This window comes from Piliocolobus tephrosceles, chromosome 5 (genome assembly GCF_002776525.5).
Source record: "Piliocolobus tephrosceles isolate RC106 chromosome 5, ASM277652v3, whole genome shotgun sequence".
NCBI classification, from domain to species: Eukaryota; Metazoa; Chordata; class Mammalia; order Primates; family Cercopithecidae; genus Piliocolobus; species Piliocolobus tephrosceles.
In genome coordinates, this window is record NC_045438.1 from 24,040,122 (window position 1) to 24,064,770 (window position 24,649).

At 40.9% G+C, this 24,649-nt stretch overlaps 1 protein-coding gene across 6 annotated transcripts in view; it reads left to right on the forward strand.

Annotated features, from left to right (window-relative positions):
- The window catches only part of TPD52L1 (TPD52 like 1), a 104,719-nt gene that overhangs the window by 37,215 nt on the left and 42,855 nt on the right, over positions 1-24,649 (forward strand). The window contains exon 1 of one of the 6 annotated variants that reach the window (XM_023230720.2): positions 12,827-12,887. The exons of the other annotated variants lie outside the window; for them this stretch is intronic. The gene's annotated coding sequence lies outside the window, so the exon portion shown is untranslated. Of the gene's footprint in view, positions 1-12,826; positions 12,888-24,649 lie in introns of those variants that run through there. 6 annotated transcript variants of the gene reach the window in all.

A 24,649-nucleotide genomic window follows, 5' to 3' on the forward strand; every position in this document is an offset into this window, starting at 1 on the left:
GCTATAATGCAAGCAATGGGGAGCCACTGTAAATACAGATGAAGCCTTGCTGGCTTGCCTGCCACTCACCTCCTGCTGCGCAGCCGAGTTCCTGACTGTCTGTAGCCCAGGGATTGGGGACCCCTGCTTTAGAGTATGTTGTACTGAATATATCATTCTCTGTTGCTACATCAAGGAAACAATGGCACCATTATTGCAATAGCAATAATATTGTCTTGTTGTCTTCACTCTACATATTGACTATAGTGATTTGTATATCATATAACATGTGGAATCTTAATATGATTTTAAATTCACTTGTCCTCACAACTACAGTTAACATTTCTCTCTTACACTGAATCATTCCTTGCTGATCTTGGGTTTTCTTTTCTTGCTGTGGAGCTGTGGTGTTGTTTATTTTGTTCCAGCCATGTTTTCTTTATTCTCAGTAATACTCTTAGCCTTATTTCCTGGTGGATGATTTTGCAGAAGAACAAATTGTCCTTTGGCTTTTGCACCTGCGTGTCGCTCATTGTCCACTTGCTTGATGTGTTTCTGTGAAAGGGAGAAACTTTTCCTTTTCTAAATGAAGAAGAGAGAGGCCAAATGTTTTTTTTTTTTTTTTTCCAGCTCTCATCAAAATATGGACTTAATTCCTTTTCTTTGATTTTGAAAAGAAATGGTGAAGGGATAATGATGTGTTTAAAATTGGGTGAATTGTGTTCTTTCTTCTAACTGAAAAAGTGCAGAGAAACCTAGCCATTGTGTAATGTTACTTGTGCAGCATTGTAGATGTGCAAGAACAGCAGTGTTTTTTACTTGGCTGGCTATCCTGGCATATAGTTCATCAAAATAGAGAAAAAGGGTGCAGGCATTCTGAGTGTAAGACCAAATGAACTCTAAGCATGTTTATCTCCCTATCATCTGAGGAGAGAGAGCTGGGAGCGAAGGAAGAAGTGAACAACTGGGGAATGTCTCCTTGTTCTCAGTGGCATCCAGGTACCTCTGTTTTTTCTCCCCCTCCCTTCTGTTCATTGGGCACTGACATACCTTGTCATTATGAGCTATTATTATTTTTAACAAGGTAAGTTCAAGAAGAAATTAAAAAGAGCCAGTATTCATACCATATGATAGCATATGGACCTTGCTATTCTAAAGCAGAATCTAAGTAGAATCAAAAGATTTGAACAAAATTATGAATGAAGGACCCTGACATATCAGCTTTCGTGATAGCTTCTGTAGCATGCCAGGGGAAAGAAAGCCACGTTCTCTCCTCACTGTTCCCTTAGGGCCTTTGTTGTAGGAGAATAGTGGGAGGGGCTGAGGTTGGCTTTGACTACAAGTGGAAATTTTTGTTTTCCTGATGAGCCTGGCACTCAGGACACCAGACATTTAACTGTAGGTTTATGATTGTCACCCAGTCATACTGACACCAGCTTTTAATGCCAAGAGTTTCAGAACCCGGCTGACCTGAGCAGAATAAAGTTCTTTGGGTTCAATCTGCAGCAATCAGAATTTTGAGAACAACGTAAAAAACTTTTTTTTAAATCTGGTGTTGCCTCAGCAGGATCCCAGAATGTACTTGCTGGTAGCTTAGAGCATAGTCTATCCCGGGTAGGAGAAATAAAATTGCAGCTGTGATGTGACTCATTCATACTTTCTTCTTTTAACGGAGAAAAACTTGCAGTGACATCATCTGGCCACCAGGGAATGTGCTGTTGCCAGAGAGCCCTTGATTTTATCTGCCAGCAAGTCCTGGGGCAGGAAGTAGCCCCTTAACAGAGAGCCCCATCTTAACTCCTAAGAAAATCAGCATCAGTTTTTTGTTCCCTGTGTTGACTTTCCAACTAGGGCTGAGTCCCCTTTTTTGAATTAATAAGAACCGAGAAAGAAAAGGGAACATTAGTCATGGTTCCAAATACCAACCAAGCACTTTGCTGCATACGGTCGGCTTTGGTGGTGGGCCTGAGTCTGCACTGACCCGCACGGACTCAGCTCTCTCACATCTGTACCTGACTTGCACATATACTTTGTTGATAAAGCCCAATGACAGTTGGATCTATCACAAGTGTCCCACCTGATTTCTTGGAAGCTTTGATTAGCATCCGTGTCCTCCTTGGCCAACATTTAATTGTAAGGGCTGGTTGTTAATAATCATTGTTCACATCTATTTATTATCCTCATGTGTTAAACATTGTGCCCACCGGTTTATACAATTTAGTCTCATTTAATCCTCCAAGTAGCTATTTGAGATAGTTACTATTATCTTCTCTGTTTTGCAGATGAAGAAAGTGAAGCTTAGAGAAGCTAAATGTGATGACCAAGATCACTCCACTGATAATTGTGTTGCTAGGACTAGGTTCAGGCCCCTCGAACTCTGAAAGCCATCCACTTAAATGATACTTGATTTTCAAGTTGGGGGAATGGAGGCTGTGGCTAAGACCTGTCCTGGTAGGGTATAGCAGAAGGACTTAGGAACTTTTTTGTTCAAACTGCTTATATTTATATTCCCCTTTCCTTTCCCTCATCCTTTCCTTTTCCCTCTTCTGATATGCTTTCTGGGTAGGGTGGGGTGTGGGTGTGTCTGTTGCTGTCACACGGAGTCACTGTTCCTCATAGGTGTCCTCAGGAATATCGGGGTGGAAAAATAGCTGAGAACCAGTGGACTGAAGAATGGTTGCAAAAGTCCCAAGCAGCTTTTCTGTGAATTATTGCCTTTGGTGCTCTCTCTGTGATGGCAGAACTTCGTAGGCCACCACACTGCTGCGGGTGCTGAGGAAGGACAGAAAATAGCCATATATATGGAAAACATATGACTGTTACAAATATGAAAACATATACATGAAAAACATACATGTGCAAAACACATATGATGAAAAATATGTGAAAAACACATATATGAATTCATGTGTGTATATATGTCCTCCTCTCCCAATTCCAGCATCAGTGTTAGTAAGAATGCAAGCTGTTATGCATTCATTAGGCAACCAGTTTTCATTGAGCAACTGCTAGGAGCCTTGCAGAGTGAGCTGGGGCCTTGGTGGTCATGAAGCCCTGGCCCAAGTCTTCAAGGAGCTCACAACCCAGTGGTTTTTTGCTTTTCTTGAGGCTAACACTGATGGTTCAATTTATAGATCAAGTCTCTTAAATCATAATGATTCAGATAGATAGAGAATTTTGTGGAAAAGTCTTCTGAAAAGTTTTTTTTTTTTTTCCTAAAAAAACAGCCGATGAAAGGACAAGGCCCCATGCTTTTTAGTTTCTAATAGTAGTGGACTGGAACTACTTATGGATTTTGAGTTTTTGTTTTGCTTAATTATAGGATTAGTATTAGGTTGATTTTTCCATTTCCTTTGGAAGCTTCTAGTTTACAATAAATTAGAAATGCCAGCTGACAGCAGGCTAAGATCCAGAAGAACCATTAACTCTACAGTCTCAGCATTACTGAGCTTTTTGTTTAAAGGTTAAGGACGTTTATAACTCAACTACCCCTCAGGTCATGCATGAAATGCATCGTAGCACCAAGAAAGTAGTGTTTTCTTCCTTAAACACATCTCTTATCCTATCATTCCCCTGCTCAAAAATCTGCTTCTCTACTACTTCCAGACTCCTTATCGTGCGATTCAATGTCCTCTATGATCTGGACCAAATGTCCTTTTTGGCATATTTCCTACTATCTTTAGGATGCCCTAGAACCCTGACCCTACACAATTAAGCAACTCTTGGTTCTTTTAACATATCTGATACTTTGCCAATGACCTTCTATATAAGATGGCCTCCCTACCTCTATCTGTCAAAATCTTGTTTTAATATATGTGCTGCCGAAACGAGAATGAAATCTTCCTACTTTGTAAGACCAAACTCAGACAATATTATCTCTATGAATATCTTTGGTATCAACTATTGGAATTAAACATTCCTTATTTGTGTTAATAGTGCATAGTTTAAACCTTGGTTAAAGCATTTAATGTCTTCTTTTCTTATTTATCGTTAGTCGGTGTCAACCTAAAATAATCAAAAGGGTCAGAATCTGACTTAAAGAGAGTTTATTCAGGGCAAAGTTTGGGGATAGCCCACCTGGAAACACCAGCTCCAAAGGAATGGAGTCAACATTCCAAAGTAGGGAAGTTGAAGTTTCATTTATGTATGGTCAGAGACCAGGGAGTTTTTAGCAGGATTACAACATTTTTCAGACAAAGTTGGCACACAATTGCGGCAATTTGATTGGTTGTATAGGCTGTGTTTCCTTTTGGGAAAGATACATTTAACATTTGTTACAGAGGGTATAGTAGTTATGGGTTTTCTGTCAACTGGCCTAAGCAAAGCAGGACAAGAAAGGGGAAGTTAATCCATAACGAGTGTCATTAAGATGGCAGCAAGTTTTTGTCCCTCTTGTTGTTTAAGCCTCTCTAGTCATTGTACAGAACAAGAACAATAAGAAACAAGTTGTTCTATGATCTGAGAAACAAAAGTCACAACCCTGTGTGGCTCAGATCACAGTCACATCCCTCTCAAGGCTTAAAGTGTCTTCAGGGTTCCAACAGCTTTTAAATCATATTTATTTTCACACTAGGTACATCATGGACCTCTAGGTCCTTTGAGAGTAAGAAGCATGTCTTATGCATTTTGTGTCACCCATCCATGAGAGGAAGGCTTTATATAAAATGAGTAAATTTTTGAGTGGTATAAGATTAAGTAAATTTTAGGTCTATGGAAAAGGCACTTACGTGAAATTCTCTGATGATACTGAACAAATCGCATTGTTGTCTTGCTCCAGTCAACAGGCATCTTTTTGATCCTTTGATGTACCAAGCAGGTTTTACCCTTAGGGCATCTGACCGAGCTATTACCACTCCCTGGAAATCTCTTTTATTCTGGAATGTCACATAGCAACTCCTTCAGAGGCTTTCTGCAACTTCTCGGACCATCGCTGCTCTTGCATGGTGACAAAGCCTGTCTCCAGTCACTCCATCACATTGCCCTTGTGCTATCACAGCCAGGTCAGTTGTTGCTCACCTGCTCATCATGTGTCTCTTAAGCTTCAGAACAGAGCCCTGTCTGCTCTGATAATCATTGTCTCTCCAGGACCTAGAATAGTGCGGAGCTCACAGTAATGCCCCTTACATCACACTATATTATTTAAAATCAGTGGGTTTTGACATTGGCTGCCCATCATTGTCACTGGTGGAGATTAATAAAACACAGATGTGCGAAGTTAACCTCAAAGATTCTAATTCAGTAGGACTAGAGCAATGCCCTTAAATTTGGCTCTAAATGTATTAATCATCAAAGACTCAGGAAAACAAGGGAAGATAAGTTTTCCGTAGCTTCCGAAGTTGTAGCTGTTTTTAAAATTGTTTATATTTTCTTTTAAACCCTCGTCCCATATCCTTTAGCCTTGTGACTGCCGCGGAGAGAAAAATAAGATCAAACATGAGCTTACATTAGCCACAGAAACACCTGGGGCAGTTCCAAAGTTTTAATTACTGCTTCATTAATGTAAAAGCTTAATTATAGTTTTAATGTATAAACAACTTTTGGCATGTGCCATACAAATACAAAAAAGTCTAAGTAATTATTATCCTGGCTCCTGTCTCAACGTGAGACCAATGATCGCCAAATTATTTTTAAGACACGAACTACATTTAAATGGTTATTGAATTGTTTTCTGTTAGCTTATATAAAGCACATGACATTTAATAACTTAAAAAGAAATACTTATTTTATCTATAATATATACTTTGGTGTTTATCAGATTCTATTCAAATTGTGTAGCAAATTTCCTTGAAAATAGAACTTTCTTTTTTCCTCACATTCTTGTATTTGATATCAGACTATTCTTAGACTCTCCACCTCACTCATCACCATGGTGTCTACGGATTTATATGTATGACATGCTGTCACCCTTACTTATACATGAGGCATGGAAGTGAGAGTGAATAAAAATCTTGCTCAGAGCCAATTAGTTGCAGACCCAGCATTGGAATTCCTCTCCCATAGTATCAAAAGTGTAGTCATATTCCTAGATCATTAGGCAGGAAAAAGAGAAAAGAAAAGCTACTCAGAGACATCTGGCCGGATCTGTGCCTTTCATCAGAATAATCATGTCCTGAATCTCCCACTGGGATTGTCAGAAAAGATTTTTTCCAAGCTTTTCTACACCACGGAGAGCTACATTTAATTTATAACCTGAAAGTATCCCCTAAAACAGACTCATAATCATGCTTGCTGAAATTTAAGCCCAGCCTTCTTGCTTGCTGAGAAAAGAGCTGGCTGTCCTTTCCCTTTGAATAAGCCCCCTTGTATGAACAGTCTCTAGAGATGTCCCTTTTCCAGATGAAAATCTGTTTTATGTGTTATCATGTTGACCTTCCAACCCCTTGAATGATTTTACTTTTTCATCTTGGTGAGTCTGTTCTCTCTACACTCTAGTTTAATAGCTCTAATCTGCACATATCCACCATATATCTAGTTCAATACGAAGCAGGTATCCAGTGAGTTCACAAACTCAGAAGGGCAAGAAATACAACTTTTCTTATTTTTCGGCAACTCACTTTCACTTCTATTTCGAGTTCTTTTTCTTCCAGGGGAATTTTAGGGAAATGTTTGTCCCCAGATCAAGAGACACTCCTCTCTTTCTGCTTGCTGGGCCCAAAAGTACAGACTCTTTTGAAAAGTGCAGAGCTTAGAACTCTAAGAGGAAGTATAGTCAGAAGGATTTTTTTATTAAAGCAAAGTCTATTTTTCACCCAAGGTAGAATATAATATAAAGCACTAATCAGTTATACAAACATGTTATTTATAAAATAACAGCCCACTAAGCCTCAGAGATGAGGGGTTGCCCCATCCGATTTTCGGAGTCTAAAAGAGGCATTTGAGTGTCCATTACCTGAAACAGCACAGGCACTAGTGTCTCCAGAGAAAAGGAAATGGAAGAGGGGCGCAGGGGATGTTACCACAGGATGTGATGAATAGCAGCTCACTGCTGGAGTTCACTCACAAGAGGCTGGGTAAATGCTGCAGCTCAAGGTCAGTGTGAGGCAGGCCAAGGGATCGGTTAGCCCTGGAACTTCTGAGTGAGTCCTTGGCTCCAGTTAAATAAGAAGCAGCCAGGATCTGGGAAGGTCAACACAGTCAAAGCCCTACCAGGAACTAGGATTGTACCCTGGACTTCAAGCCAAGACCAGGGCACTCTGGCTGATCTGAGTGGGATCTTGAACTCTGCTTTGCCCTCTGAGAGGAGCCAGAGCTCTGTCTACCTTCAGGGACAGAGGTCTGCAATTAGTTTCCTGATTACAACAGGAACAACCCAAGAGACCGTCAGATATTGGAAGGCTCTTACAGTGCTCTAAACCCTTTCAGGCAATTTGAGTCTTCTGTGTCTATTGTCTTCACAGTCATCTTGTATAGCATTGGAAACCTATAGTGATAAGTGATTTTCAGCTACTTACTAGAGATGGGAGAATTCCAAAGTTCTTTCCTTCATTGTCCATCTCTACTCATTTGGGTAGAGTAATACCCAGTTCTATCCCTGCATACATGCTTGCATGCATTGGGTAAGGGAGATCTATTTACAAACACATGACCACAAACACATGACCAGCTTCCAAAGCTGAGAGTGCCAGGGACACACGGGGGTTATTGGTCACCTGAGTATAGAAAAAGCAGAGAAACCCAGCTCAACCACTTTCTCTCTGTGAACATCAATTTTCCTCTTTATAAATTAGGGATGCATATGAAATAATGTGCATAAAATCTTCGGCACAGTGCCTAATGCATTGTGAACACAAGTGTCAGCCAAAATTACGGGCATGCAGCTGTCTCTGTGTCTGATGAGCAGAGCTTCCTCAATGCATTGTCAATGGCTCAATTTTGGAAATGGTCAATGTCTAGAGACAGTGCTGATTGCCACAAATGGGGGGATGAGTACTACTCGTATCTAGTTGGCAGAGGCCAGATATACTGCTGAGCATTGTACAGTGAACAGGACAGTTCCCCACAATCACAACAAAGAGTTCCCCTACCTGAAATTCCATAGTGCTGAGGCCGAGAAACCCGGCAAAATGGTCATAGCAAGATGAGATGAGTTTAGCTGATTTTCCTTCATCCTTAGGAATAAAAACATGTTAACGTATTAACATTATTGACCTCTACCAGCACTTAAAGAGAGAAAGAGCCTATAGAATCTAAACCCTGCTATGAAACAAAATCTGATTCCGGTGAGAGAAAAGTCTTCCTTGATTCTCAAGAGAAAGTAAAAGGTTTTTGTGGTTTTGGCTTAAATAATTCTAATGACTCAATTTGTTTATTGAGCAATAGATTGAAGGACCTAAGGCTGGATTTTGTTGATTTTAATTTTTATCAATAATGTAGTATAGAAAAATGTTTTGCTAGACTTGTATGATTTACTAAATAATTATTGATATTTGCATATCATGTAGGATCAAGAAAAAGTCACATGTTAAATTCTGTGTACAGAGATAATTATTTTCAGTCAAATGAAAGTAAAAGATTCCAGGCGCAGTGGCTCATGCCTGTAATCCCAACACTTTGGAAGGCCGTGGCAGGAAGAATCACCTGAGGTCAGGAGTTCAAGACCAGCCTGACCAACATGGTGAAACCCCATCTCTACTAAAAATACAAAATTAGCCAGGCGTGGTGGTGCATGCCTGTAATCCCAGCTACTTGGGAGACTGAGGCCAGAGAATCGCTTGAACCTGGGAGGTGGAGGTTGCAGTGAGCCAAGATTGCGCCATTGCGCTCCAGCCTGGGCAACAAGAGCGAAACTCTGTCTCAAAACATAAAATAAAATAAAATAAAAGTAAAGGAGATATTAAGTTTAGCTTGCCTGAAATATACAAATTAAATGTGCTAGAATTGAGCACTTACAGCACAAATTATAGGAAATAAGATGGTGAAAAATTAAAAATTACTTAGGTCATAAAAATGCAGAAAATACATAAAAATGCTTTGGAGTCATAGAGCATTTTTTAAAGCTCGACTTTCATTGTATTTCCATGTTGTTCCATTACATTAGGGAAAGCCTCCTTAGTGGCTTCCCTCATTACCTAGACTAGGTAAGCGGGGACACAGGGTCATTGCCTAGACTAGGTAAGCGGGGACACAGGGTCATTGCTACCTTTCATAGTTGTTTACTGTGCTAAACTTCTGAAGAGCCACCTTTTAAAAGGGAACATGCGTTTTCAAAGCCACTGATTATTAAGCCCCTCTTTCAGTCATCTTATTTGCAGACTTTCATTTTTGAGCTTTGTTTGCCATCTGGGAAGGATTTTGAAAGAGAACATAGGCCTCTTCCTGCTTTTATGTTCAGCATGCCATAAATTCCATTAATGAATTCTTAAGATCGTTTGATCTATTTAAAAAAAACCCTAGATTCAGTCAGTTGTTAAAAAAAATGTGTTCAAGATTGTCTATAATTGCACTAACCACAAACAGATTTACATAGGTATTTTCTTTGTAAAAAAAATCTATTTGAAATATTGGAAATGTTTTCAGGAACTAGATACAAAAGATATACCTGGTTTGTTGAATAATTTAGCATGTCCTAATTTTTAAATGTTCCTCAGTAGTCATTTATCTCCAGAGCGAGTAAATACAAATTAAAAAAAAAAATTAACAGTTATATATGTGCTTATTGTAGACAGTCAAGTAATACAGAGGAATATAAAACAGAGTGAATCATCTTCTCCCTGTCCAACCTCACCCTTTTGCAGCAGCCAACATTAACAATTTGGTGCATATCCTTTCTCACCTTTCTCAATGCTCATACAAATGCATGGACGTTCGTATTCACATAAAAATGGTGTTTTATTCCTCCCCCAAATGGTGCAGATGCAAATATGACTCAGCAACTTGATTTTTGCATTCAACAATATACAATGAAAATTCCTCCTAGTCAATACATGTCAATCTAATTCATTATTTTGTCAGCCTAACGTAGTCAGAAGTGTCAGAATCCAATTCAAGGAGAGGTTATTTAAGTGCCTATTGTGAGGATGGCCAACTCAAACATGCCAACTCCAAAGGAATGGAGTCAGTGTTCTAAAGTAGGGAAATTAAGGTTTCATTTATATAGTCAGAGACAGGGAAGTTTTTAGCAGTACTTCATTTTTCAGACAGGGTTGGCACATAGTTACAGCAATTTGATTGGTTTATAGGCAGCATTTCTTTTTGGAAAGGGTACATTTAACATTCATTACAGAGGGCATAGTAGTCATGGGTTTTCTGTCATGTGGTCTTAGCAAAGCAAGGTACCAAAGAGGAAGTCAATCTATAGCAAGGGTCATTAAGAAGGCAGGAGATTTTTGTCCTGGACATTTAATTATCTCTAGCCATTGTAGAGAACAAGAAAAATAAGAAAGTGAGTTAATGTATAATCTGAGAAACAGAAATTATAACCATATGTGATTCAGATCACAGTCACATCTTTCTCAAGGCTTTAAATGCTTTGGGGGTTCCAATAGCTTTTGCATTATATTTATTTTCACAAATTTTAATAACTGAAAAATAGCATACAGTGTGGGTATATTATACTTGAATATTGGTGCCCTAATGATGGACTTTTGGGTTTTTGTAGTTTTCTACCACTACCAACAATGATGTATACTCTCTCCTTAGGTTTGCACCTTTTTTTCTGTAAGATCGATTCTCAAAAGTGGGATGCAGTGTCAAAGGCTCTCCCAGTCAGGTGTCACAGTGCAAAAGCCAACAATGTGTGGTTAGAGGATCCGTTTTTTCACAACCTTACCAACACAGGCTCTTATCCCATTTTGGCTTCTTTGCACATACCTTAGATGAAAAACAGTATCTCTGTGATTCCAATTTGTGCTTTCCCTATTGCTAGTGAGGATAAGTGTCTTCATATTTCATCTCACCATTGCATTTTCTTGTCTGTGACTTGAGTGAAACTTTTCTAATTCTTGCTAAACATGTCACGACTCAGAAATACATATTTCCATTTCTTTTAGCATTTATTTTGCTGCTCAGATTTCAGGAGGAAAAAGGATTTTTTTTCTGGGCATTGTCAGTGGTAGCTATTTGGAAGCTAAAGATTTGATAAGAGACATTGAAGAAATGTGAATGTTACTGAACCGATTTGCTTAAAGTAAAGGTGAGACTGTCTACACCTCTGACCGATGCTTTTTGAATGTTCAGGCCCCTGAATCTGGCTGCAGTCCGAGTAGGCACGAGTCCAGGCTTGATGTGTTGGTGGTTACATCATGGCATCACTCTCTAACCCTCGCCATAGCTTTGAAGTTGTGCAAAGATTAGAGAACTGTAAAAATCTCAGGCCTGTCTGAGGAAGTATTTCTTACTATCTATCCCTTTCTTTAAACATGACTTGCAAAAAAAAAAAAAAAAAGCTTCATTTTGTCCTGCTTTGTGTTCATAGTGAGTATCTTTCATTGCCAAGAAAACTTTTTCCTGAACTGGCTCTAAACGATGACCCAGCACTTTATAAGATCAGTAAACCTTTAAGGAGTGACATAAGATGGAATGTATCCTGTCCAGTGAAGCTCAAGGCATGCACAGGTTGTGTTCATCTCACTCCCTCAGGAGTTGAAGAAGATGAGAAACTGATCACAGAGCCCTCAACTCTAGCTAGGGTGTCTCGTAACTACTCAGCTAACCAAAGAAATGAGTGGAAAATCAGTTCTCTGGTCTATTTTTGATGGTGTGAGAAGGAGGCTGAGGAGGAGAAGGAGAAGAAGAAGAGATTACTTCTCATTTTAATTGAAATGAGTGACTTTTTATTAATGAGTTAGAATTCAGAATAATGTATTACCTGGAGTTTTCTTATAATAAGTGAGACCGTTTTCCTTTTTGCTTAGGGCAAAAATGTAAGGAGGCTGGGTGTTAAATTTGGAGGTTTATCTTTTTTTTTTTTTTTTTGAGACAGAGCCTCGCTCTTGTCACCCAGGCTGGAGTGCAGTGGCCTGATCTCTGCTCATTGAAAACTCTGCTTCCCTAGTTCAAGCAATTCTGCTGCCTCAGCCTCCTGAGTAGCTGGGACTACAGGCGCCCGCCACTGTGCCTGGCTAATTTTTGTACTTTTAGTAGAGATGGGGTTTCGCCATGTTGGCCAAGCTGGTCTCAAACTCCTGACCTCAGGTGATCCACCCACTTCAGCTTCCCAGTGGAAGTTTATCTTGTCAGGTTTGGCTTCCTTTTCCCAGTCCGTGAAATGTGAAGTTGAATATGTGTTTGTGTGGTCAGGGAGAGTGTTGAGAAATGAGGGTGGGACACAGAGAGAAGGATGATTTAAAGATTCAGATGGTCTGGTTGTTTTTAGTTTGTCTATTCCCATTTTTGCAGTAGTTTTTATTTTTTCTCACACACTATGGGAGTTTGTTTATTCACAGAAGGAAGTTCCTGGAGTCTATCCATCAGGAACATTAACTATTTTTTGTTTGTTTTTTTTGCATAACTATTTGTTTAGTTTTTTCTTCACAAATTTGTGGCTGCGGTATTCTTGTGACTTTTTTGGGGAGTTGTTTTGATCTGGCTTGCAGTATTACCCACAATGCATCTATTTCGTGTGTATTAAACAGTCCCTTTCAAGAGCAGCAAGTAATGGTTTGAAATAGGAAGAGTATCCTAAATGCTTTAATCTTATATTTGAAATGTAGGCGATTGGAGGAGCTGAGGAAATTTGTGACACATATTTTACATCTTTTCGTTGAAAATAGAGCTGTTGATTGCATGGTTTTGAGTGTGGTCACTGACATGCTAATGACACAACAGAAGCCCTTGGTGTGTGCGTAAGGCCATGTGACCTCAGGTCAGGAATAAAAGCTCAGGGCTGAGCAGCTCACCCTTTGGTTGGGAATCGAGTTGGCTCCCCTGGAGTGAAGTTCTACACAGACCGTGGAGGAACCACCCCATCTGTAAGGAACCTAAGTTTCTGTATTTCTGACTTTCATTGCAGAAAACCTGATGTCTTCTATACTTGTTCCCTTGACCTACTTCTAAAACAGTTTCTAAACAATTTCAACAATATTCACAGTCAAGTAGAGCTGTCTTTTACTGATATATTCTAAACAACATAAATTAAGATGGAGCCTGGAAAATATAACACAACTATGTCCTAATGACATGAAGAGACACCTTTCTCCTGCAGATGGTCCCAGATAGACATTAGTTTTCAACTTGTCAGTATGGTGGATAAGATTCTGCTGTAGGTGTCTTTAATTACCAAGTGGAACTAACATTCTAGTGTTACCTGCAATGTAATGAAGAGCCTGATTCATCTTGATCTTTTTCACTTTACTTACTTATTACTTTCCTGAGAAACTGTGGATTTAGCATTCGTTTTACCTGAGCGTATAAAGGTATAAACTCAAACAGAATATTAATGGAATGAAACCTAGACTCTGGCTTAATGTAGTCCTTGAAGGAACAAGATGCATTAACAAAAATGGAGTGATGGTCCCAGTAGAGCTGGTATACTGATGTGTGCTGATTGTTACTTCTCTATCACATGTTATTTGCTACCCTTGTTAATGGTCATTGCATTGGTTGTAAGTCTTGGTTATTTTATCTTCAACACTTTAAGAAGAAATGTGCTTGGCCAGGCGCGGTGGCTCAAGCCTGTAATCCCAGCACTTTGGGAGGCCAAGACAGGCAGATCACAAGATCAGGAGATCGAGACCATCCTGGCTAACACGGTGAAACCCCGTCTCTACTAAAAAATACAAAAAATTAGCCGGGCGAGGTGGCGGGCGCCTGTAGTCCCAGCTATTCGGGAGGCTAAGGCAGGAGAATGGCGTGAACCTGGGAGGCAGAGCTTGCAGTGAGCTGAGATCTGGCCACTGCACTCCAGCCAGGGCAACAGAGTGAGACTCCATCTCAAAAAAAAAAAAAAAGAAGAAATGTGCTTCCTTGGCTAGTTATCAGATTATCAGATTTAATTTATAGGCATTTGAATAGTGCAAATGTAAGGGCATGATAGCTAATTAAATTATTCCACAAATATTTATTGGGCACCTAGTATGAACAAGGCAGCAGTGGCACAAAGAATGGAGTATCTCACAATCTAGAGGAAGAAAAAGATAATGAATTGTGGAATTAAAATACAGCATAGTAAGTGCTTCAATATTAAGTCACCTAACTCTCTTTATTCTCCACAATGTTTAGCACATTGTCTTTTGCTGTTCGTTTGGTTTTTCAAGTGGATTTTGTTCTGAGGAAGGAAAGAGAGCACAGAATTTACCTTAAGGTATTTGGCCTATTAGTCAAACCAATCTCCCAGCAGATTTGTTCGTAGAAATTGTCATCCAAGAGGCTAATCACCATTGTGTAAACTGGTGGAATATAATTTCTGGACCTGAGAAAACACAGGTGAAGGCTTGGAATATGATATCTCTCAAATATGCAGCCAACTTGGTGACCCCAACCTGAAAGGCCAGCTGATCTCATATGGTAATGAAAGTTGGGTCTTAATGCAGGGACATTTTCTGTAGTTAGCCCAGTGAAATGACATCCCAAGCCAACCACTCCCATGCTTCTGAGCAGTGTCACCTCAGATGGTCCTTCCCATCACTCCAAATTTCCACAGCTTCCAGTGCCTTCAAGAGTATACTGTATAGGCGCATGCTAGGGATGAGACCAGGGAGGCCTTGGGTAAAAGCAGCCAGTTCAGGCTCTCAGGTTCTTCTCTCTGGAGATGAATAGGAGTCCTTGGTTAGGTCTTGGCCACAGAGATAATAATTTAGGCTTGTGTATATTCCTGAAACCTTTAATTGGTTTGAGCTCCTGGAAGACTCCCCACTCTTTAGGACCATGTGGTACTTGGTTAACTGTTGGGTACCATATACTTTCTGCTATCTTTAGTATTACATTGAATTTTGGTTACTTCAATAATACACAGTTAACCTGAGATTGTTGTATCAATGGTATATTTTTCCTGGCTGTCAGAAGATGGCCACCTTGTACATATGGATGAATGAGAAAGGGAAGGAAAGAGTTCCATATATTTGTGGACCTCTATATGTAATAGCATATCACTTCCATTTTTAGCCCAAATTAGGTTTTGGACAGCCACAAATCTTTCTTTCGAGACTAGAGTCCATTTTAATCAACATCTAAGTATTTGGATTGTCACCTAAGCAGCATATTTTTTTTTTTATATAAAAGGAAAAGATGTTTAATTTAGTCGGCTACAACTTCAGAAGCATCTTCTAAGCTCTTTCTATAGTCAACTGATTAGTACATTCTCAGGCTGAGCATTAAGGACATGATTTCTTTTTTTAGCCACGTTATTAAATGAAACCAAAGCTTTAGAAAACAGTACTATTAATAGTGGTGACTCATATGTTCTTTATATTTTCAGAAGGACAATAAATGTTTACAGGACAGTGTCTGAAATATTTTCTTCATGAAGTATTTAACCATAATTACAGTAATATGTAATATTATGTGTCTTAGTGCAATTTATAATGCAATTTGTAATGTCGTTTATACCATATATAGTATATAGTGGTAAGGTATCTAGTAATGTATATAATATTATATATATGTGAGATGAAAAATATTTTAGATCAAATTAAGGCACAGAACATGATACTCATTATTCTAGTGCTGTTGGCAATTTGGTAGGATTCTTAGAAGAGAAACAGAGGAAAAAGAAGTTTTCTAGAGTGACAGATGGCACTAAAAGCTAGGGCTGAATAGAACATGACTGAAGAATGCTGTAAGTATGACAGCCTACCTGGCATAGAGGCTTTGGCAGGGACATCACAGGCAGTCTAGGTGGAATCACCACTTACAGTCAGCTATGGAGGGCTTTGAATGATTATATGAGATTTTTCTTTTTTTTTTTTTGAGACGGAGTCTCGCTCTGTCGCCCAGGCTGGAGTGCAGTGGCCGGATCTCAGCTCACTGCAAGCTCCGCCTCCCAGATTTACGCCATTCTCCTGCCTCAGCCTCCCGAGTAGCTGGGACTACAGGCGCCCGCCACCTCGCCCGGCTAGTTTTTTGTATTTTTTTAGTAGAAACGGGGTTTCACCGTGTTAGCCAGGATGGTCTCGATCTCCTGACCTAGTGATCCGCCCGTCTTGGCCTCCCAAAGTGCTGGGATTACAGGCTTGAGCCACTGCGCCCGGCCGAGAATTTTCTTTTCTTTTCTTTTCTTTTTTTGAGACAGAGTCTCGCTCTGTTGCCCAGGCTGGAGTGCAGTGGCCAGATCTCAGGTCACTGCAAGCTCCGCCTCCCAGGTTCACGCCATTCTCCTGCCTTAGCCTCCTGAATAGCTGGGACTACAGGCGCCCGCCACCTCGCCCAGCTAGTTTTTTGTATTTTTTAGTAGAGACGGTGTTTCACCGTTGTTAGCCAGGATGGTCTCGATCTCCTGACCTTGTGATCTGTCCGTCTCAGCCTCCCAAAGTGCTGGGATTACAGGCTTGAGCCACCGCATGTCCCGACCCGCAGGACAGTCCAAGGGGCCCTGGAAGGGGGAGTGGGAATGGAGGAGACAAGAAAACACGAGAAATGGAGACAAGACAAATAGCCTGATCGAGTCTCGTTTAATGGTGGCAGTGCAATGCCTTATATAGGCTGGCAGAGGAAGAGGTTGGGCCAGGGCGGTGAGGGGGGGCCGGATTTTCTCAAATTACAATTGCCCTTGCGCCGTGGGTTTGTAATTTTCCCGGGCGCGGGATCGCGCCTGCGCCGTAGGCTGCATATCTTCCTGGGCAGGAAAAATGCGCGCGCGCGCGGGAAAGGTTGGCGCGCGCGGGAAAAGTCTAGGCGCGCACGGGAACAGTTTAGGCGCTTGCGGTAAAAGCTTTAGGCGCGCGCGGGAAAGGTTTGTAATGAAGAACCCGGAAATGTGCCATCTTGTCTCCGCTTTGCGATCAAGCAACAGAGGTCGGCTAATTCCGAGCCTCATGGCTCCGAACAACCGCGCCTGGCCCTTATATGAGAATTTTCAAATCTATGCTGGAAGCAATGGAGAATCCATCCATTGAATATTTTTTGAATAGGGTTTTGGCATGATGAAAGCAATGTGTTCAAAATACTGAGTGTTGTGTAGATTGGGTGGAGGGGAAAGAGAATACAAGCAGGAAGATGAAATTTGGCTAAGACTTCAGTGGTCTGAGTATGTAGTGATGAAACCCCTGTGTTGCTGTCATATAGAAATGAAATTTAAAGGGTTGTTTATTTTTCCTCATGCAGTCTGGGAGTTTGTTCAGAGAAGGAAGTTCCTGGAGTCGATGCATCAAGAACATTAACTATTTTTTGCTATTGACAAACAGACATGACAGATATTATGAAAAGAGCATCAAGAAGACTTGGTTGTTTTTATCTTAGGGGATTCATTCAACAAACATTGGTTGAGTAAGTCCTATCAGAAACAGTTTGGAAGACGTAAGCCACCCTGGACACTTCCCAGTGGTCAAAGAAACTGCAGCTATTAAAGCTCCAGGCTTAGGCCTTCAGTAAGCCCAGATTGTTTGATTGGAGTCTTGAGTGGGATTGGGAGACATTTCAGTTCCTGTCAAATTTCTGCCTGAGGTGTTGTGGTAAAGTCACAATAGCATGAATTCTGCAACCTAATAGATTTGCATTAAGATCTCAAGTTCACCACTCATGAGCTCTGTGAGTTTGGGCAATTTATTTAACTTTCTGAACCATCATTTCCTTTTTGGAAAATGAGGAAATGCCACCTATGGAAGATGATTCTCCATAGATCTCTTGTGTTTCTACACATTTTGTAAGCAGAGACACTGATGGTCTTTTTTCTGGACTATTCTTCAAATTCATTTATAGTGAACAATGTTGGAAGACAGACGCAGTGTCTCTTTCTAGAGAAGTCAGTTTTGCTTCTTCCTCCAGAGCAAAGGGCCAACAGGTTTACTTACTGCCTATTAGAAAAGATTCAGATTCCCTGAGCCCAAGTTTCTTCAGCTGAGATGCAAACCCATTGCTTGTGCAGTATCCACCTAGATCCTTCCATTGCACCCTCCATGGGACTTGGTAGCAAGGGGAACTCACTGGAACATGATGTTCATGCTATATGCTGTGCCATGAGTCTCTGATCTAGGAGTCTGGAATCTTCTGCCAGCATCCATGACACTGTTGCATATTAACTTGTTAGCTTGCAAGTTGAGTAAAATCTCAGACCCTTAATAGTGCTTGATGCCACCTGCCCAATGTGTTTCTGGGGAGGATGAGGTAAGATAAGATAGGTAACACACCTGGAGCACAGCATGTGGTTAAAAAGAAACACACACATTTATTCCACTTCTTCCCTTAATAGAGTAACTGAGCAGCTGCTTCAAGAAAGTTCCTGCAGTGGTAGCAGCAGTTATCCCTTTTTCAATATAGTTTCAGAGTCAGGGCAGATCCTTTGTCTGAGTTTCAGGATATATTTGGGCATGACTCATAGAGAAGAACTCAACAAAGTTTAAGAACAGTAGATTATTATGCTGCTTGCTTGCAATTGAAGGTCTTGAGTCCCTCATTAACTTCTCCCAAGACCAAGAAATATCATTAGAGAGCAACAAAGAGTAACCTGATAGCAATTCTTTATCCATGTTACTAGAATTCAGTTGGGGATAAGGAGGAATAAACATAGTCATCTAAGATAGTTTCCTAGGACAGAGGAAAAAGGATTAGGGCCTAGGGAAGAGGAGGAAAACTGCTGTCTCTCAGAGGACATCAATCTGAAGGAGAAGATGCAAGCAACTGTTCTTATAAGAAGGATGGATAGTTCCCAGAAGGGATTGGTGGAGGAAGGAGCATCATCCTTGTAGTCTCTTGACATGTGTTATCACCTAATGCCTTTTCTTTTTTTTTTTTTTTTTTAACACTTTAGTATGACACTCAGGTGGCTGATGCTGGGTCTCAGTTTTTAGAGACATTTTCTTGTTGGTGGCTCCAGGCACAGTGAGTATATTTGCCCTTAGCTGTGGTCTGCCCTTATGCCCTCATGCTAGGACATGTGGAGGTTTCAAGGTGAACAAAACTGATTTTCTATCATTCAGTTACTTACATTGTAGTAAGGGAGGTAAGACACGTAAGCAAATAGACATAACCTGGGAGAAAAAGTTGCAAATGCCTGAGAGTGGGCCAGGTGCTGAGAGAGTGCTGTGTGTTGACAGCACTCCCAGGGAGAGTCTGGGTCCTGAGCCCTCACACCAGTGAAGAGAGCCTTTCAATCCCAAGGGCAGGAATGAGCCAGCAGGCCCAAGGTGTAGCTCAAAGCTGTAGAAGCCTATGCTGAGCTGTTGAGGCAAGCAATGCTGAGCACTGTCTTCAGAGTCTCAATATCATATTTCCATCATGTGCCTCTGACATAGCTTTATTTATTTCCCATACACAGCCTTGAACTCTGATACTGGCAGTCCAACTTGTTTTAGATCCTTGACTTCAGGCTTAATCCCTAGTGACTGCTATCATCAACTTGGAGACATATAACTCTTGGCTGCCATCTATGGCCACATGACCCAAATGAAACCATGGGTTCCAGCTTGGCCTATGCTCTCAGGAGGCCCTAGCCATGAAGGGCCAGGCACATTGAACTCAGCCTCAAACACTGGAGTAGAGAATGCCCATCTGGCATTTCCCAGGGCAGATGAAGACTAACGTAGCTTAAAGACAAGCCCACAGTCATGAGGTCTATGCCAAGCTTCAGGAGACCCCAGGAAGCCAGTCCTGTACCCTCACCTCCAGGAAATTCCTGGTTGGTCTCTCCAGGGATATTCACTGTAGTCCCAGAAGGGTCCCTGGCTCTTGTGGTTGAGCCAGCATCCCTGAACTTCTCTGTATGCATGTAGAGAATGTTTCCAGGTAAACTATTGAAAGGCCACATCTTAACTACCAGACCTATCTTCAGAATCCAAACAGAGACCACAGACCAACAACTGGTAGGTATAGTCCCATCTGTCTCAGAGAATCCAAATGCCTTAACAATGCCGCTGTGTTGAGGTATGCTGGGGGCACTGTGTGGCCTCTTCACTAGGGCCCCACACCTGGCTTGCTTCAGAGTGAAGGGGGCTGGGCTCCGGAAAAGCAAAGAAGGAAATTGTCATATTGTTCAGGTATGGTTTAGACTCCTAGACCATTTATTGCAGACAAGATCTTAAAAACTGTACAGAGGACAAAGTGACCTCTTCAGGCTTAGAGGAAGCCAGATTGGGGCAACAAATAATTTATTGAATTTTTAATTAATTTAATTTGAGATCATGGCAAGTCATTGAAGTCATAGAGATGAAACTTGATAGAGAGTTCATAATGATCTCTCTTTCACCTGAATTCTGTGATATTATTAGTCTCTGTTTAACTCAGAGCTCTTCTTTGAAAAAAAGAAAGTGACATTCAGACTAGTGCCAATGAAAAATGAGGCTTATTTTAAGGATAAAGAGAAAGCTCGTGGACGTTCAGAGAAGTCAAATAATCAGGCCTCAGGCCAGGCTGAATTATAAATTCCAGTGAGCTCAGAGACCTGCACAGCACTTAATAGATTCTTAATAAATGTTCACTGAATGAATGAATGAATGAATGAACGAATGAACTCACAAATGACCTAAGGGAGCTCAGAGAAACACTGAGGCCTCCACTACTGTCCTACCAATACCTGACTTAATCTTACTGCAGTTAACTCTCCTGTGTCTCTTGGCCCAAAATCTCAAGAGAGGAATCCAGAGAATACCCCTGGGTCAGATGCCAATCTCAGTCCATTAAGCAATAGCCAGAGAAAGTAATGCCAAATGAACGTAGGGCTCGCTTCTAAGGGTCGGACAGATTAAGCCAGAATAAGAAGCTGAACATGGCCTGTGGGTTTGTATTTCTCTAATTCATTCATTTTGTATGTAATTGCAGACTACCATGTACGGGTGTTACTTTAGGTATATATGTGGGTGGCACCACAGTGAAATATTTTTGCTTCTAAAGGACAGAATAATAGCTTCTGCTTTTTCTTCTATAGGGCTTCAATTTTATAAATAATTCTGACGAAGGAAGAATGTTACTCAAGTATGACCAGATTGGGAGCTAATGTACTAACTATTATATGCCAGACACAGTGCTAGGCATTTTACAAAACTGTAATCTCTCACAACTTGTTCTTGTGGGTAGGCATTATTATCCCCATTTTACCGATGAAAAGAATGAGATTTCAACTATCACAGTTACAAAGTTGAAAGGGGGTGGAGCTGGAATTCTTCCTGAGATTGGTTTGTTCCCCAAAATTATACCCTTTCCAATATCACTATATTATCTTGCAATCATCTGACGGATCAGAAAGTAAAATATTGGGATGAATTCTGTGGGACAGAGCCAGGTCTCTTCCTTGAGTCATTAGTCAGGTAAAGACACTTAAGGCACATAATTAGGCAAGCATGTAGTTTTTTATTGAATATTGGTTTGAGCAAACTAGCTCTAAACAAATTATGGGACCAGTGGGGAACCTTTGATATGGTCAGGGGTTAGATGAGATGAGAAGGATAACAGGAGAAATTTGTTGGAAAAAAATCAAGTTACAAAATCCTGCCATTTCATTTTTAGATATAGGGATCTATCTATCTATCATCTATCGTGTAACATATATGTTAAAGATGTAAAATACCCATTGTTTTATATATCACTAAGAAAGAAAAAGTGCTGTCAATTAATTGCAAGACATAATTGATTATGAAAGTCATCCTGATTTCAAAGATGTTAAATGTGTGGAAAAAAAGAGTCTGTGCTGCAATATGTAGGAAAAGATCCAGAGAAATGTGCCCGAGTCTTGCAGTGGTGATCTCCAGGAGGTGAGAGTAGGACTTGTGTTTTATGATTATTCATCTGTGTATGCAGATTTCCCTGCTCCACTCTCATCCCACTCTCAAAGGTTCAAGTAGGTGATCCCCAGCCCCAGGAGAACCACTTTTAAACTCTTTCAGCATGTCACACATTAGCGTTCACACATGAGATTTTAGGTATGGCTTTAGAATTTGGGCATATACATCTCCCGTGGTATTGATCTTGGCATTTGGAGCCTCTGCCAAAACTTCAGAGCAAAAGGAATAAAACACACTTTAAAGACCTTTCTACTACACACCTGATTCAATAATAGGCAAGATACGAGTTGTTAGCAAATGAAGGAAAAGTATGCTGTTCAATGATGGAAATTCTTCAGAAATAATATCTAGGTTAATGTAGTACATCTAGTAAATGCACAGAAAGTACAATTCTAATAAGTAAACTTGTTTTATATTTTTAATTTCCATCTAGAATTGACTCGTGTTAGATTTTTTGTGGTCTTAAAGATAATCATAAATCCAACAGCAATACGATTAACTCAATAATTTTTCCCTTGAGAAATACATGTAGATATTTTGAAGTTTTATGTTTAGGAATGCCTGAGGTTATTTTCACCAAACATCATGAAGAAAATATAATTAAGTAATAAATATTACAGTCTTAAATCTATTATTTAAAACATGGAAAATTTTCATGTAAGCTACTTTATTGCATTCCTTCTTTTATTAAGTCTTAGGATAATTTTGTATTCTTTTTGAAAGTGTAGCTGGGGGCGGTGGCTCAAGCCTGTAATCCCAGCACTTTGGGAGGCCGAGACGGGTGGATCACGAGGTCAGGAGATCAAGACCATCCTGGCGAACACGGTGAAACCCCGTCTCTACTAAAAAAAATACAAAAAACTAGCCGGGCGAGGTGGTGGGCGCCTGTGGTCCCAGCTACTCAGGAGGCTGAGGCAGGAGAATGGCCTGAACCTGGGAGGTGGAGCTTGCAGTGAGCTGAGATCCGGCCACTGCACCCCAGCCTGGGTGACAGAGCGAGACTCCATCTCAAAAAAAAAAAAAAAAAAAAGAAAGAAAGAAAGTGTGTGCTTTTCTCCCTTTGCTTGATTACACAATTGGATTTATTTAATTATCTAATACAGTGCAAGATTATTTTATGCAATTCTGCAACTTTTACATGTTTGCCAACAATGCAGGGTATGACCACTGATTGAAAATCATAGTTTGTAATCATTTTAACTCCCAGCCCTCTGTATTGTTTCAATTGTGGCCATGAAGCCATCACCTACTCCACAGGAGAGCTTGCCAGCATGCACTGCAAGTGTGTGGATGCCAATGAGTGATTTCATTGCAAGGTTGAAGGAGACACTTTAAAGCTGATCCCTGGATTCCTACTTGCCAAGATTTTGCCTGCATTCTTCAGATGGCTTAAGACAAGGAAGGGCATAGGCTTTGGAGCCAGACTAGCTTTAGTTAGAGCCCAGCAACTTGGGACTGAGCCCCAGGTCCCATGAATGCAGGTCTTCATTAGCAAGGCTGGGAGCAGACCACAGTGACCATTGTGACTTCTCAGTTGGAGCCGGTTTAAATAGAGTCATCATTGGCTAACTGTAGGTATAGTGAAAACAGGCACATAGTAACATTTGACAAATATTTTAAGGCCTACCTGTTTTCCACAGACCTCAGCTGGCCAACGGAGAAGTGCAATTACTCAATTATAATCAGATCTTTGATTATTTGTTACCTTTATTAAAACAATTCCATATATTGTATTGCATGTAAAAGAGTAAAATGGCTGTCTTTAAGTGCCAAATACTCCAATAGCAGGGTAGCAACATTTATGTACACTACAACTTGGTATATGTATATGTGCTTAATTTTTTTTTAACCTATACTTGTATGATTCTGAGCACCTAGGCTTTGAGTAGTGGGAAAAAAATATTAGGCCTAGTCCATTCCAATGCAATTATTTTAAAAACCTCTTTAAATATTACTCATTTCCTCAGTAAAGTTATCTTCTAATTCACATTTCTCCTTTTTCATATCCACCTTTCCTTTGTCCTAGCTAAGGAGGCATCTGGTGTGTCTGGTGTATGGAAGCCTGAAGGACTATGCAGTGCCTTGTATTCTGCTTGTATGGCTCTTCAGGCAGCTGGGAACATGATGTGCCCTGGTGCTGAAGTTTTTTTTTTTTGAGACGGAGTCTCGCTCTGTCGCCCAGGCTGGAGTGCAGTGGCCAGATCTCAGCTCACTGCAAGCTCCGCCTCCCGGGTTCACGCCATTCTCCCGCCTCAGCCTCCTGAGTAGCTGGGACTACAGGCGCCCGCCACCTCGCCCGGCTAGTTTTTTGTATTTTTAGTAGAGACGGGGTTTCACCGTGTTCGCCAGGATGGTCTCGATCTCCTGACCTCGTGATCCGCCCGTCTCGGCCTCCCAAAGTGCTGGGATTACAGGCTTGAGCCACCGCGCCCGGCCGGTGCTGAAGTGTTTTGCAGATACTACTCATGATCTTGTCCCCTTCAGCTGAGTTTCGGTTCAGGAGCCCCTCCGAGCTCATTCAGCTTTGCCTTGGCTCTCATTGGAGGGAGATTCTTTCCACTTCCTCCATTTGTCCTCTGGCCAGCGCTGGTAACCCAGGCCCCTGATGCAGGGGCGCCAACCTCTTGCTAAGGCGGTGAGTTTCTCCCTAAGTACTGTGAGATGTTCTGAATCCTATCCATGGTTAACTGACTATAGAAGAGTGAGCTGGAGAATTAAACACCAGGGGCCTCTCTGCCCAACAGCCCTGGACCTGCCAAGGTTACAGTGATGTGGCTGTGTACCAGATTGATGTGGGATAGCCTGAAAGATATTCCTTCCTAGAGTTCAAAAAGGAAATTGGGGCAGGCTTCCTGTACCGGTCAGGG